The following is a 17,369-nucleotide window of genomic DNA, read 5'->3' on the forward strand; positions in this document are numbered from 1 at the left end:
TTTTAGCTACACTCGTTTTGGCTAAACGCGTAGTGCGCTTCGGCTACACGCGTAGTGCGCTTCAGCTACACGCGTAGTGCACTTTAGCTACACGCGTAATGCGTGTAGCAAGTCACGCATGTAGTTGCGTGTACACGAAGTCAAGCCGCGTGTATGTACAGCAGTTCACGCGTGTGGAAATCACGCGTAACGCGTGCGCTGTGAACTTAATATTGAGCGGTACTGTACTTCTTGATAGGGAATGACGACTTACTGTGCCTGTTAGTTATGTAGAGCAATATAGTAAGTGTATTATGTACATTAACTGAACTTTGTGATTTGCTGTGATATGGTATATTGCTAGATCCTTACAATTTATTAACCGCAATAGTAGTCAGTAAACAATATTTAATCCAATACATGAGTTAATGAGTTCTGATGAGCAAGACTGCACAAGATTTGCATTGTCAGAGCACAGCAAATACACCACTGTACTTAAGAAATAATCATGTATGAGCAGTTATTATGTATTATACAAGAGCGTGTGTGTGCATGATTGTGTGTGTGTGTGCGTGATAACGTGACATTGGAGCACTCACAACTACAAGTTTCTGCATGATTAGTGTGATGGCCAAGAAGTTAAACTATGTGCAGCTACATTGTTAGAGTTAGATGTTCATCACACTGTCTTGAGATCATTCATTAGTAGAGCTAGGATACATGTAACACTAATAATAAAGGTTATTACTGCACTGTAACACTTACAGTGAATGTTTGTTACCCAGCATGGGTTAGGAAGAAAACTGCTTCATGTCTTTCCACATCTAAAACAAATGCCATGTTTCACAGTTTAAAGTCAACCAAACAAAAATTGTAATTCTGAAAAAAGAGTTCCAACATAATTGCCAACACACACACTGAGTCCCCACCAAATACATTAATATCAAGGAGGTGAATACGGTTAACTCCCAATGATTTGTACTGGAACAAGCATGTTTTCATATTGTAAACATGTTTGTGTACCTGAATCATCTATACTAAATGTATGGGATACTATTAAAGCTCATTCTTGCCCATACAATAATAATCAAGACACACGGTAGTGTGTCGTGCGGCCCAAGAAGCCGGCGCGCAACCCCGTGAGTATATTGACAGAAAGAAAGAAAACGCAATTTTCGCACCTCCGTAGCTCTGTGCTGCCTTGATGAAACACGACAAATTTTGCTGTGTACATTCCCTCCAACTTCAGTACTCCACATTCCAAATTTGAGCGAAATCGCTTCAGGCATTCCTGAGATATGCGACTTCAAAAATTGGCTAAGTTTCTTCGTTATTTTTTTTTCTTCTTATTTTTCTTCCTCTTTTCGCACACTTACAAAAACTGCTATAAAACGCGAACGCGTTATCCGATTTCCTTGAAATTTGGCACACAGAAGTGGGGTATAAAGGCGCATCTCGGTACAAACATTGGCTGGAATAACATAAACAGGCAAAGAATTATGAGCGATTATGCACGAACAATAACACCAATATGTTGTCACGCCTACAGGGTAAACCGCGTATGGGAAGAAGCTGAAAATCGGTGGGTGAATAGGTTAACTATTGAACCTCAAACCTTTTGTGGTTTGAAAGAAATCGAGCTAAAAAGCAGAAAGATACAGCGAAAAAATCAACAGTGTGTAACAATTACGCAATCGAGATTAGCTAATTTATATTTATTTTATTATTATTATTATTATTATTATGCTTGCCACGCCTACCAGATAAACCACTTGGGGTAATGCTTTGAAAATCGCTGTACAGATGGAGTTATCATCTTAGAAAGGCTCTTCAATGGTGTAGAAGAATCAGACTTAAAGCCACGGAGTTATAACACGAAATCCAACTTGGTGTAGCAAGTGCGAGATCGAGATACTCTAATAGAGCAGTCATCCTAATAGAGCAGTCACCCTGAACAGAATTCAAGAGATCAGTTAGAAATAAGTAACCTGTATAGAGATCAGCTACAAACAAATCACCCTATAGAGAGTTCAGCTACAAACAATTCACCCTGTGTAGACATCGGTTAGAAGAAGTTTTCTTGTAGAGAGTTCAGTTACAAACAAATCACCCTGTTGAAAGATCAGCTAGAAGATGTCACCTTGTAGATACAGTTACAAAGAAACCACCATGTAGAGAATTCAGCTACAAACTAGTGACCCTGTAGATACATCAGCTAGAAGAAGTTACCTTGTAGAGAGTTCAGCTACAAAGAAACCATTCTGTAAAGAGCTCAGTTGCAAACAAATCACCTATACAGAATTCAGCTACAAACAAATCACCCTGTAGAGAGATCAGATAGATGAAGTTACCTTGTAGATAGTTCAGCTGCAAACAAATCATCCTGTAGAGAGATCAGCTAGAAGAAGTTAGCTTGTAGATAGTTCAGCTACAAACAATTCACCCTGTACAGAGCTCAGTTAAAAGAGGTTTCCTTGTAGAAAGTTCAGCTATAAACAAATCACCCTGTAGAGAGATAAGTAAGAAGAAGTTATCTTGTAGATCGTTCAGCTACAAACAATTCACCCTGTAAAGAGATCAGCTAGAAGAAGTTACCTTGTAGAGAGTTCAGCTACAAAGAAACCATCATGTAGAGAATTCAGCCGCAAACAAATCATGTATAGAGAGTTCAGTTACAAACAAATCTCCCTGTAGAGAGATCAGCTAGAAGAAGTTTCCTTGTAGAGAGTTCTGCTACAAACAAATCACCCTGTAGAAAGATCAGCTAGAAGAAATCACCTTGTAGAGAGTTCAGCTTCAAAGAAACAATCATGTGAGAGTTCAGGTACAAACAAATTATCCTGTAGAGAGATCAGCTAGAAGAAGTTACCTTGTAGAGAGTTCAGCTACAAAGAAACCATCATGTAGATAGTTCAGGTACAAACAAATCACCCTGTAGAAAGATCAGCTATAGAAGAAATCACCTTGTAGAGAGTTCAGCTACAAAGAATCTATCATGTAGAGAGTTCAATTACAAACAAATCACCCTGTAGAAAGATCAGCTATAGAAGAAATCACTTTGTAGAGAGTTCAGCTACAAAGAAATCATCATGTAGAGAGTTCAGCTACAAACAAATCGGCCTGTAGAGAGATCAGCTAGAAGAAATTACCTTGTAGAGAGATCAGCTACAAAGAAACCATCATGTAGAGAGTTCCGCTACAAACAAATCACCTGTAGAGAGTTAAGCTACAAACAAACCTCCCTGTAGAGAGATCAGCTAGAAGAAGTCACCTTGCAGGTAGTTCAGTTACAAAGAAATAAACCATGTAGAGAGTTCAGCTGCAAACAAATCACCTGTAGAGAGTTCAGCTAGAAACAAGTCACCCTGTAGAGAGATCAGCTAGAAACAAGTCACCTTGTAGAGAGTTCAGATAGAAGAAGTCACATTGTAGAGCTACAAAGAAACTATCATGTAGAGTTCAGCTGCAAACAAATCACCCTGTAGAGAACTCAGCTACAAACAAATCGCCCTGTAGAAAGATTAGCTAGAAGAAGTTACCTTATAGGGAGTTCAGCTATGAACAGATCACCCTGTAGAGAGTTCAGCTACAAACAAATCACCCTGTAGAGAGTTAAGTTACAAAGAAACCACCATGTAGAGAGTTCAACTGCAAAAAAAATCAATCACTCTGTAGAGAGTTCAGCTAGAAGAAGTCACCTTGTAGAGAGTTAAGCTGCAAATAAATCACCCTGTAGAGAATTCAGCTACAAACAAATCACCCTGTAGAAAGATCAGCTAGAAGAAGTTACCTTGTAGAGAGTTCAGCTACAAAGAAACCACCATGTAGAGAGTTCAGTTGCAAACAAATTACCTGTAGAGAGTTCAGCTAGAAACAAGTCACGCTGTAGAGAGATCAGCTAAAAACAAGTCACCCTGTAGAGAGTTCAGCTAGAAGAAGTCACATTGTAGAGAGTTCAGCTACAAAGAAACTACCACATAGAGAGTTCAGCTGCAAACAAATCATCCTGTAGAGAGTTCAGCTAGAAGAAGTCACCTTTTAGAGAGCTCAGCTACAAAGTAAAGAGTTCAGCTGCAAAAAACTCATTCACCTTGTAGAAAGATCACACTGTGAAAAAGGTGGGATATAAGATGGTATTTCCAGTGGCTTATTGAATACAAATAAGCCTTAATATAAATCCTGTATTATACTCATCTTATACTTTAGTATAATGCATACTATACTATTGCATGTATGGTTTCAGTTTAATTACCACAATACTTGGAATAGCTTATATCTGATATAATGCCCACACTATACTATCACATATATGGTTTCAGTATGTTTAACACATTAACTAAAGCCTTATAGGGATTGTTAGCATAATACAGGTTATACCAAGCTTTTTTGTATTCAATAAGCCACTGGAAATACCATCTTATATCCCTCTTTTTTCACAGTGTCAGCTAGAAGAAGTTACCTTGTAGAGAGTTCAGCTACAAAGAAACCACCATGTAGAGAGTTCAGCTGCAAACAAATCACCTGTAGAGAGTTCAGCTAGAAGAAGTCACATTGTAGAGAGTTCAGCTACAATGAAACTCCCATGTAGAGAGTTCAGCTGCAAACAAATCACCCTGTAGAGAACTCAGCTACAAACAAATATGCAGTGTAAAAAGATCAGTTAGAAGAAGTTACCTTGTAGAGAGTTCAGCTACAACGAAACCACCATGTAGAGAGTTCAGCTACAAACAAATCACCTGTAGAGAGTTCAGCTAGAAACAAGTCACCCTGTAGAGAGATCAGCTAGAAACAAGTCACCTTGTAGAGAGTTCAGCTAGAAGAAGTCACATTGTAGAGAGTTCAGCTACAAAGAAACCACCATTTAGAGAGTTCAGCTGCAAACAAATCACCCAGTAGAAGGTTCAGCTATGAACAGATCACCCTGTTGAGAGTTCAGTTAGAAACAAGGAATCCTGTAGAGAGATCACCTAGAAGTATCGCCTTGTAGAGAGTTCAGCTACAAACAAATCACCTGTAGAGAGTTCAGCTACAAACAAATCACCCTGTAGAGAGATCAGCTAGAAGAAGTTACCTTGTAGGGATTTCAGCTACAAACAAATCACCCTGTAGAGAGTTCAGCTACAAAGAAACCATTCTGTAAAGAGCTCAGCTGCAAACAAATCACTTGTACAGAATTCAGCTAAAAACAAATCACCGTGTAGAGAGATCAGCTAGAAGAAATTACCTTGTAGATAGTTCAGCTACAAACAAATCACCCTGTAGAAAGATCAGTTAGAAGAAGTTACCTTGGAGAAAGTTCAGCTACAAAGAAACCATTTTGTAAAGAGCTCAGCTGCAAACAAATCACCTGTACAGAATTCAACTACGAACAAATCACCCTGTAGAGAGATCAGCTATAAGAAGTTACCTTGTAGATAGTTCAGCTACAAACAAATCTCGCTGTAGATAGATCAGCTAGAAGAAATTACCTTGTAGAGAGTTCAGCTACAAAGAAACCACCATGTAGAGAGTTCAGCTGCAAAGAAATCACCCTGTAGAAAATTCTGCCAGAAACAAATTGCCCTGTAGAAAGATCAGTTAGAAGAAGTTACCTTTTAGAGAGTTCAGCTACAAAGAAACCATTCTGTAAAGAGCTCAGCTGCAAACAAATCACCTCTACAAAATTCAGCTACAAACACATCACCCTGTAGAGAGATCAGCTAAAAGAAGTTACCTTGTAGATCGTTCAGCTACAAACAATTCACCCTGTAGAGAGAGCAATTAGAAGAAGTCACCTTGTAGAGTGTTCAGTTACAAAAGAAACCACCATGGAGATTTCTGTAATCAATATATGTGACCGGATTTGCAAAAAGGGGTCTTCCACACACATCCAATTCCGTAAACGTTGGAGACCATAACTCAGTGTTCAAGTAACATATTAACCTGAAAATTTCACCATGTATTCAGCTATAGTGGTGCTCACCACTGCCCAAACACCAAGGCAATAGTTCTTTCCAATCTGAAGTTATCAATTGTCAAAGTTGGCAAATTGGATGTGTGTGGAAGACCCCTTTTCGCAAATCCGGTCACATATGTATTATACAGTATATATAATTTGTACATTTACTGATAAAATATTTAAAGTACATCTACTTCATCTTTTCTTCTTCCTGTAGTAAAGAAAAAAACATAGGTTAAAAAAGTCCCAAAGCTGGCCATAGGCCGGCTTTGGGGTATACAAATACAAAAAAAAATGAAATCTAATCCAAAACAGCCAAGCTGTAAAAAAAGTGTGCGGCCCTCAGAAAGGCTATGGTGAAAAAAGATGTGAAATCCAAGGTGGCGGCCAAGAAATGGCTGTGATGGTAGGTTAATGGTAAAAATTTTAATAATGACAATTTAGGTAAATTTTGTGAAGCGGCATAAAAATTCACCTGAATTGTCGTTATTAAAATTTTTACCATTAACCTACCATCACAGCCATTTCTTGGCCGCCACCTTGGATTTCACATCTTTTTTCACCATAGCCTTTCTGAGGGCCGCACACTTTTTTTACAGCTAGGCTGTTTTGGATTAGATAATAATATCAAGGCACTTTTTTGATAAGCAGTTCCAGCATTTAAATGGTTTTACAATGCTACTAAATGTTTGGGCAGCTGACCCATGTTACAAGAGTTTGATTAACAAAAAACAAGGGCTCAGGTGTATGCAAACAGGCTGTAGATTGTTACCGGTGTCTAGTTCTCTCCTCTGATTCAACCATCTATGTAACACAATTCATTGAGTTCAATAATTAACCAAAATATCACTAAAGATGACTCCCAAATTAGTTTTTCAGAAGAAATTTCTGTAGTATTATTGTAATTGTTAATTTGAGCTATACATGTAATGCAGGAGCGGATCCAGGACCTAGCAAGGGGAGGGGCACAAACAAGCAAGTTATAGGTGGTTAGTGTGAGCCAGATCCCCTTGTTAGTTGCTGCATTTTTGAAGCAGCAAATAATACACTTCTTAGCAGCATCTCACTGTTGATTTTACCATTCTGGCTTTTGCAGATGGCTGTGAAGTCTTTAAAGCTGTTGTAAAGGCTCTGAATGTCTTAAACAACAGCAACCCTAAAATTATTTTAGAGGCGCTTAGTACACACGAAGGTGCTGGGTGACCATTTCATAGCTAGTTTGACTTCAGTTTCAGATGAATTCGTAATAAATGTTAGTGAATGTTCATATTTTTGTGAGTTTTATGAACTGATCTTGGCCTGGCATAAAGTTTAGTATTTTATTTATTTATATTTATTTATTTATTTATAAGGCTTTTCAGCATGGGTACAACTACATACAGATACAGTGGTTACACATTCATGAAAACAATATTAGTCCATGCTGAGGGTCCACTAGCAATCTGTGCTAGTGGCCTGAGTATGTTACAAAAATTAATTACTTAACTACAGTAAGTTACTTATTTATTTAATTATAAATTAATTAGTATGTAACTACAAGAGATCAAAGTTCATGACAAGATGATTGCTGACACAGTTACCACACGGACAGAGATAATGATATTTGTGTGGGTCAGTAGAATTGAAGTTTGTGATAAAATGATTCCAGAGAAAAGATTTGATGTGTCTTTTGATGGTTTCTATAGGCAAACTTATATCAATGATTGGTAGGGAATTCCAAAGGCGACAGATTCGGTTGAAATAAAAATGACGCTCTTTATTAGTAAAGGATATGTTGTGGTGTAGCTTGACTGAATTGGATCTTGTAGTACTATGGGAGAATGAAATGTAGAGGTTGATATTGAAGCTTGGAGTGGGATGTTTCAGAGAGTTCACAAAAAAGATTATGTCTGATATTTCAAAGATGTACATTAATGGAAGCAAATTGAGTTTTGTCAGCCGTGTTTTGTAGTCTGAGGAGAAGTCTTGTAAAATATATTTAGTTGCCCTACGTTGAAGTTGTTCAATTTTGGAGATGTCTTTTAAGAGATGAGGTCGCCACACTGGTGCACAGTATAGGAGCTGTGATCTTACTAAGGATATATATAGTTTGAGCGTAACCGAAGGCACAATGGTTTTACAAAAGGTTCTACGTACAAGTCCCAGAGTCTTATAGGCTTTCTTTAGAATGTAGTCATGATGCTCGTTCCAATTGAGATTGTCACTAATCAGGACACCTAGGTCTTTATGCAAATGGGAAGTGTTTATAGGATTGCCATTGATGTTATAAGTGGATGTAAATTTACATTTAAACGACAGATGGGTACTTTTAGAGGAATGAAATGACAATAGAGATGTTGTGCTCCAATTTGATAAGCAGTTTAAATCATGTTGTAAGAGCTGCATGTCGCTTGGTACTTTGATATGTTTAAAGCATTTTGTATCATCTGCAAAAAGAAAGATTTTACTGTAAGTGATGGCACAGGAGATATCATTCATGTAAATAATGAATAATAAAGGACCAAGTATACTACCCTGAGGTACTCCTGATTCAAAAGGGAGAAGATTGGAATTACAGCCATTGATTGATACAAATTGAGACCTATTAGTAACATATGCCAGAAACCATGACCAGAGTTCACCGCCAATATCGAACATACGGAGTTTGTGAAGTAGATGTGAATGAGAAATAGTATCAAAAGCCTTGGTGATATCCAGGTAAATGATATCCAGCTGATGATGAGAGGTAAAAATTTAATCAGAAGTATGGCTCCTCAGGCTCCTCCACAAGGTTGAGGGGGGGGGGGGGGGGGGGGCAATTACCTCAAATGCCCCATCCTGGATCCGCTATTGTAATGTTAGTGTATACAGTGTTGGGAGTAACGTGTTACATAATATTATTACTTTTGTGGTAACTAAGTAATATAACGAAATACACTATAAAAACAGGTAATATAACTCAAGTTACTTTACTTGCAAATGTAACGCATTACCAAAGTAATATAATTACTGTAACGAATCTAAAATTACGTTATATTATTACTACAAGTAACGAAGTTACTAATCTCGTTAGTAATCCACTGAGTAACGCCTAGCCACAACGGAGTAATGAAGCCTACTGAATGAAGCTTATTCACCAGTAGGGACCCGCCGATTATGCTCATTATTTTACCTATTATGCTATGCTGCACTGCTCAAAATTTTGCCTATTATGCTTAAATTAATGCTCAATATTTACCTATTATGCTCAAATTATGCTCAATATTTATACTTCAGTTCTCATTTTTTTCTAGTAAATTTGAACTTTATGGGAAAACAGTAAGTTGCTGAAGCATAAACTCTAAATCCCTGCTTGTCAAAATCCATGTCACGGAAAAGATCGATATACTCTAATAGAACAGTCAGCTGTCTATTATTTTATGACTGTTCTATTAGAGTATATCGATCTTTTTCTGTGATATGTATTTTGATAAGCAAGAATTTATGGTAATGCACAAGTGTTCTGCCTATTATGCTAGCATTATGCTCAATGCTTTCAGGCACCTATTATGCTCATTATCATGCCAGCATAATAGGCGGGTCCCTATTCACCAGCTTCTTACTTATAACCAAGATTTGCACATTGTCCAACAACGCTATCGTGTCACATCATAAGGTGGTAGTTTCACACGTGACAGCTTAAGGCTGTGGACACAAAGTAATGTAATATTATTATAGTTACTATATTTTATGAGTAATATGTAACTGTAACTAAATAGTTCAGTTGCATGTAATATGTAATTAGTTACTTGTAAAAAGTAACTTGCCCAACACTGACTCCACTGATTTGCAAGGTATTGGAATCAGTGATCAGAGATAAAATGTTTGACTATCTATTTAGGAATAATCTATTAGCTAATGAACAGCATGGTTTTATGCCAAGACGCTCCTGTGTTACACAACTTTTAACTGCACGACATTACTGGACTGAATCTCTTGAGAAAGGCATCCCTGTTGATGTACTGTATTTGGACTTCAGTAAGGCCTTTGACTCTGTCCCACATGAAAGATAACTTTTAAAACTTGAAGCTTATGGCATACAGGGCAAAGTTCTGCAGTGGATTAGATCTTTTCTCTCTCAAAGGAAACAGGCTGTTGTGATTAATGGTGTTAAATCAGCTACAAGTAATGTGATCAGTGGTGTGCCTCAAGGATCTGTGATTGGCCCTCTTTTGTTTTCAATTTATGTCAATGATCTTCCCAGTGTAGTATCATCCCAAGTGTTGTTGTTTGCTGATGATGTTAAGTTGTTTTGCCCAATTGTAAACCAGCAGAGTAACTATCAATTGGAACAAGATCTCTTATTACTAAAAGAGTGGTCAATGAAGTGGTTGCTGAATTTCAACATTGTTAAGACATTTGTTATGCATCTGGGTAACTCTAACCCATGTCATACATATTATATGGATGGACAACCCCTACAGGTAGTATCAGAACATCAAGACTTAGGAATAATAGTGGATTCTAGCTTAAAGTTCCATAGCCAAGCAACCTCTGCTATAAACAAAGCCAATCGTGTATTGGGATTAATCAAAAAATCATTTAACACTCTAAATAGAAAGACCCTTCCAATACTCTACAAGGCTCTGGTAAGACCTCACCTTGAATATGCTAACGTTGTATGGGGACCCAATTATATTGGAGATTGTGACAGGATGGAGGGAGTGCAAAGAAGAGCCACTAAATGTGTTCAGGATCTGTCCAGTTTGGAGTATGATGAATGTCTGGTTACCCTCAAGCTTCCTACATTGTCATATCGAAGGCATCGTGCTGACATGATTATGGTATACTAGTGGGGCAAAAAAATTATTAATTTTCAACAAGTAGAATAGGGATCAAAGATTTGATTTTGAAAAAAACTGCGTAAACAAGAAGTAATAGGGATGATAATCCACAAAATTCTATGCATCATCAGTTCAAAGCAAGTTATTTGAATAGTGTACACTCAATTTGCGATTCCTATTTCAACATTTTAACAAAATTTAACCACAAGTTGAAATAGGAATCGCAAATTGAGTGTACACTATTCAAATAACTTGCTTTGAACTGATGATGCATAGAATTTTGTGGATTATCATCCCTATTACTTCTTGTTTACGCAGTTTTTTTCAAAATCAAATCTTTGATCCCTATTCTACTTGTTGAAAATTAATAATTTTTTTGCCCCACTAGTTTCATGATTTTTTTCATGTCCATGCACATGGACTACTTCTTAAATATACGTTCAACAGTACATGATTGTTTAATAAAGAAACCCATTGTAATATCAACTGGCAATAAACAATTACATAAATAAGTTTAATAAATAATTACATAATTAAGTTTAATCATTGTGCTCTTCCTCTTCAACACACGCTTGACAAAACGTGGTCGACTCCAATTAAAGTGCTGAGTATACGGAGTATCCCGCTTTTTATTTTTCAATCGCGTACGGAAGGGACACACCCCTTTTCAATTCGAAATTTACCAGTGTGTTCCAATAGCTTACAAGCCTTGTTATGTCGACTCTTAGCTAGTAAACAGCTGAAGAATATAATAGAAAGTATACACGAAAGGCGTACAGTAATAGTTTAAGTGACGAGGTGCGGGCCACACCCCCTTCACTGTCTCGTAATGAAGGAAGTCTAAAACCCGAGTTTCAGTGAACAATAGTTATGTTTAATGTTTAGTGTGATACAACTTGATGCATTTTAGTCCTGTGAGCTAAAGCAATGGAATTTTAAACAATTCTATATTATCATCTGTATGGCTTCTCGATCGAATGGCGTCGCGAAGAGTGATTCTTGCTCTATATCTCGCAATCGCATTAGAGAGGGAAGATTTTAATACCACACAGACCTGGGTACGAATGTTTTTTAAATACGCCATACGTTTTTAGGGCTGATATCTACTTCCTACGAGCTGTAGGCGCGCGAAACAAGAAAGAAGAAAGAAAGAAGAAGATGGAGAATCTAACCATTTTCAAAATTTTAAAAAACACCTAAAACCATTTCCCTTACTTTTAATACTTGTTGGCTAGTGTTGTAAACACAAAAGAAAGGTATAGAATGTTTTAGAAATAAAATCTAAAGCCCTGAAGGCTGCTTTTGGCGTGCGTTCTATTAGAGTGTTTTGAAAAATTTCTGCCTGATCCCTATTATGTACCACTACCGTGGTACATGACCACTACCGTGGTACATGATAATATCTTACAAGGGAATGTTATTCTTCAACCCGAATTATTTTTCCACCTGAATTTGTCAAGTGCCACAAGGGGACATGACTTCAAACTTTTTAAACCTCATGCCAAAAAGAATGTTCGAAGTAAATTCTTTTCAGTAAGAACCATCAATTCATGGAATAATTTACCCAATTATGTAGTGTCATCTAATTCTACTGACAACTTTAAAATTTTGATTGATAACTTTTATTCTTAATGTAATTGTTTATTGTAATGAGCAGGACTCACAGGCATAATGCCTTTTTCTCTGTATTTAATAATAATAATAATAACACTGAGTGTATCAAGACACACGGTAGTGTGTCGTGCGGCCCAAGAAGCCGGCGCGTAAAACCCGTGAGTATATTGACAGGAAGAAAGAAAACGCAATTTTCGCACCTCCGTAGCTCTGTGCTTCCTTGATGAAACAAGACGATTTTTGCTGTGGACATTCCCTCCAACTGCAGCACTCCACATTCCAAATTTGAGCGAAATCGCTTCGCTCAAATTTGGAATGTGGAGTGCGGCAGATCTGCTTTCCAGGATGCTTTGGCTGGAAAGCAGATCTTAGATTTGCAGATCTTACATCTGCCGCAATTTGGAGTGCGGCAGATCTTAGATCTGCTTTCCAGGATGCTTTGGCTTTGAGGTATGGTTGGTCCCCACTTCGTCCTCCTTCCCTTTGTGCTTGCGGAACCTCCTTTTCTGTTGAGCATGCTTTGTCCTGTCCCAAAGGGGGTTTACCTTCCTTGCGTCATAACGAGATTAGGGACCTTACTGCTACCGTTCTTACTGAGGTTTGCTCCCAGGTGTGTGTTGAGCCAGAGTTACAGCCGGTTCAGCATTCTGATGAGTTCCCTCTTGCCACCTCTAATACTCAGGATTCGGCTCGCTTGGATGTTGCTGTAAATGGCTTCTGGGGTGGTCGTTCGGAGAGATGTTTCAATTTTTTTTTCCTGGGGCTGGATGGACTGCCCTTGCCTACCACCCCCAGCACAAAGAAAGCACGTGCTGGACAACTGAAAGGACCAGATTGCTGAAAGTTTAAAAGTCCCTGTGCTCATCAATGCGGCCCATCTCAGGAGAGGCATCAGAGGAGCGATGCGAGATGGACCTACTTCCACGTATGCACATTGTAGCTGACCGAAGTAGAGAAAAAGACAATGTGCATCGGATAAAAGTCAGAGTCTGACTGTAACTAGTAGAGCCGCGGCGAGATAGATGGTCAGCCAAACGACGGTAGAAAACTATTGCCTCCCTTCCCATACCTCCAGTGGTCGCAAACACAAGGGGAGTGAAGGAGGCCTGCTCAACCTCTCTGACACGGTCACCATACTCACGTTTCTTCTGTACCTCGTGACGTCGATACAAAGAGGGGACACTGGTGTTGCAGTAGCTCGGTGCATTAGGATGAAACACCCTTACGTCAAAAAAGGCACTTTGCCGCTGCCCCCAGAATCCCCTAGCATGTATGTCTGCCCTAGCCTCATCCTGACGGTTGACGGTTGGCAGTCTTTTAGCATGTATGTCTGCCCTAGCCTCATCCTGACGGTTGGCAGAGATGTTTCATTGATGTCCGTGTTTTTAACCCTTTTGCTCCTTCTAATAGTTCCTCCTCTCTGTCGTCCACCTTTAGGAAGCATGAAAAGATTAAGCATCGTGCTTATGGTCAGCGGGTTCGAGAAGTGGAGCATGCCACTTTCACTCCAATTGTTTTGGCTGCCACTGGCGGTTTAGCCCATGAGGCTACTGTTTTTTTATAAGCGACTTGCTTCTCTTCTGGCCAAAAAGTGGGGAGATGATTATTCTGTGGTTCTGGGTTGGCTGCGTTGTTGCCTGAGCTTTTCGTTGTTGCGCTCGGCAATTCAGTGTATTCAAGGGGCACGGTCTTCCATTGGTGTTTACACCAGGACTCCACAGTCAGTGGACTTAGTGACAGTGGAATCCCATTTGTCCGCTTAATTTTGTTCAGTTGGCCAGCACTTGCAATCTGTGCTGGGGGTGGTAGGAAAGGGCAGTCCAGCGAAATCGCTTCGCGCGTTCCCGAGATATGCGACTTCAAAAATTGGCTCAGTTTCTTGTGTTTTTTTTTTCCTGAGGCCAGGCAAAGTTGATAAAAAAAAAACTACAACACACCACTACTTATTACCTAACTGTATACTTATTACTACCTATACGTACTTAACTTAACCAATGTCAAAGTCAGGAAATTCGTCCTCAGCAGTAAGCGAATACTGGCGGAGTATCATTTTTGCATTGTACCTCCACAAAGTCACAGACAGTTGCTGGAGAAGTTGGCGCCTAGCAAACTTTCGTGGTAAACCATTTCTAACAGTTGTTCTGTCAGCTATGGATCCTAAAATTGATAGGGCATATGGTGACCAAACACCAAAGGTCTCACATACAAGAGGGATAAAATCTCCTCCATTATCATTTACAATTTCCTGGTATTGGTTGTCCTTAGCTATCTCACCAACAGCAGCGGCCACCCCAGCCTGAGAAGAAGCAGAAGATATGACAGCTGAGTGGTACTCCTGACGGAGAGATCAAAATAGGCAGGACGACCAAGATGAAAGTCAGGGTGGTATATGTCGCCAGGACGAGATCGGTCAGATGGAATGCCTTGCCTTGCTCAGTTTCTTGGTTATTTTTCTTCTTATTTTCTTTTTCTTGTCGCACACTTACAAAAACTGCTATAAAACTCGAATGCCATATCTGATTGCCTTGCAATTTGGCACACAGAAGGGGGATGTAAAGGCGCATCTCGGTACCAACTTTGGCTGGAATACGATAAACAGGTAAAGAGTTATGAGCGATTATTCACGAAAAATAACACCAATATGTTGTCACGCCTACAGGGTAAACCGCGTATGGTAAGAAGCTGAAAATCGGTGGGTGAATAGGTTAACTATTGAACTGTCAGAAATATCGGTCCGGCCGGACCGATTTTGGATACCAAAACTGGTCCGGCCGGACAAAATTTGATTGACCAAGTTTAGTCCGGCCGGACCATTTTTGGCATCCAAAATTGGTCCGGCCTGACTAAAATTGGTCCGGCCAAAACTTGGTTGGCCTCATGCACCCCCTGACCACTTGGACCGATTTTGGTTGGTCCGCGGGTGTGTGGACAGGTCGGTCCATGCTAAGTTTTTTGTGACGGATCACTGCAGCCGACTTAGCCTGGAAACTATATAAATGAGTAGCGTATAGTTTATGATTATATTATATTGGAAAGACAGTCCTGCATTCTTCTTTTCCATGTCAGTAGCTAGCTGTCCGAGTGGGAAGTAGAGGTTTTCTTCTGGCATACATCAACTCAAATGCATGGTCAATACTGGACTCTTGGTGTGTAATGTTGTATGCAAAAAACACAGGCATCAAGATATTCTTTCCAAGTATATTTTTACATGCTCAATAAACTTCACAAGCATCATCGACTCTGCAGTGTTTGGTTGAATCTTTCATCCAGCCTGTTTGTGTTGATTATGACAAACAACTACAGCAACATGACGGAAATCACCAGCCTATGCTGGATCACTTATACTTGAGGATGGTAGACAATTATAAAATCTATCATTAAAACATGTCTTATCTTCAACTTCTGCATATAGCTAGCTCAGAATTTAATTTGTTAATTCTGACCCTTGGTCAGTTCTTTATTAATCTGGGAATACCCATGCATGCATTGTCATAAACAGCTACACATATCATCTCAGGGACTGATCCAGAGGGGGTAGATGGGGTGGCTAGCCACCCACCATGCATAGCCTTGCAGCCACTCAGACATGCATTATTTAATAATGCTGAATATTACTGATCATGAACATGCACTCTTTCGTTATATCAACATGAACTAAATGCCTGCATTGCATCAGATTCCAATGCTAGCTGGCTATAACCTTACAGTAGATGGTAGCAATATACATGAACTTACGTATCTATGATCATGGGCAGTATATTAACTATCACCAGGTAGAGGACTTTTTGAAGGAAAATATGGGGTCTGCTTTAGGATTGAGTCAATTTTACTTTTATGTCTGCAGCAATTCACCCTAAGGCCATGAAATAATGCGACTGCCTCAAAATTTTAAGTTGGCTAAGTAGTGAAAAGCATACTGAGAATATTATAGCTACAACCTTTATGGTGGTGTTTCTTCTTGTTGGGCATGTCATGAGTAGATGATAGTTCACATTTAGTTATTCAATGGAGTAAACCTACACTATCATCTCCTACATATCACATATGACAGAGAGGAATGTGTAGTATGTGTTGCGTGTGCACAGGTGTTATGGTGTATTATAGTTTCTTTTAACCACTGGTGTTAACTCATGATCAACCTGTACTGGGATTACAAAATACATCAGGCCAGGAAAACTTGATTACTAGTTTCTCATCCACAAAAATTCAGATTTCCATGCGGGCGGGAGGTTATTTATCATTATTCATTAGTAAAGAAATACTCCAAATCAAGCTGTCTGTTATAAAGGTTAAATAAAACCTTTTAAGAACTATTACTGACGTATTAGCTACCTTTTCTGAGGTGCAAGTGACATTTGCTGTGCTGTAAAATGATAACCAGCCTTCCTAACATCAAAATACGTGTGCACGTGATTGATAACAGCAACAATGAAATTAGAGGTGGTGAGGTAAAAAGGGATGCCGGTGGGGATGAGAAACAATTAATCAAGTTTGCCTGGCCTTATTATGTTCACAAGGGCATGCTACTAGCTATGTGCTTCACTATACTAGCTAGATGATAATATTGTCAGCCCTCAAACAAATGTCCAGATCTTATTAATAAAAATACCCCCGCGGTCACCATCGTTGCTGCATGAATTAACGCTGAAACCGGAGTTGGACCCTCCATTGCGTCCGGCAATCAAGTATGCAATCCTAGTTGCGCTGATTTCCCTACCGCACCCCAAAATAAACACAATCCTACTACTTCCAACACTACCGCATCCTTCTCTACCAAACAACTTAACACATCATAATTCAATGTCCCATACTCTTTCAATAACAAAAACATCCCTATCACTAACCCCAAGTCTCCCACTCGATTTACTATTATCGCCTTTATCGCTCCCCTATTTTCCAATATTCGCCCACTTCAAAACCCTATTCCCTGATGTAACTACCGAGACATTCAAGGCTCTCATCTTAAAATCTGGGCCAGCAACCCACCTTGGTTTATTCTGAATCAGTGCCTGCATCTCCTACTGGTATATGTGTAC

At 39.1% G+C, this 17,369-nt stretch overlaps 1 protein-coding gene and 1 pseudogene across 1 annotated transcript in view; both read left to right on the forward strand.

Moving 5' to 3' along the window:
• Nucleotides 1-17,369, forward strand: part of LOC136263621 (uncharacterized) — a gene marked incomplete in the record, with an annotated part of 463,802 nt that overhangs the window by 54,794 nt on the left and 391,639 nt on the right.
• On the forward strand, nucleotides 12,649-14,096 carry LOC136246423 (uncharacterized; annotated as a pseudogene).

Source organism: Dysidea avara, chromosome 1 (genome assembly GCF_963678975.1).
Source record: "Dysidea avara chromosome 1, odDysAvar1.4, whole genome shotgun sequence".
In the NCBI taxonomy this organism is placed as follows: Eukaryota; Metazoa; Porifera; class Demospongiae; order Dictyoceratida; family Dysideidae; genus Dysidea; species Dysidea avara.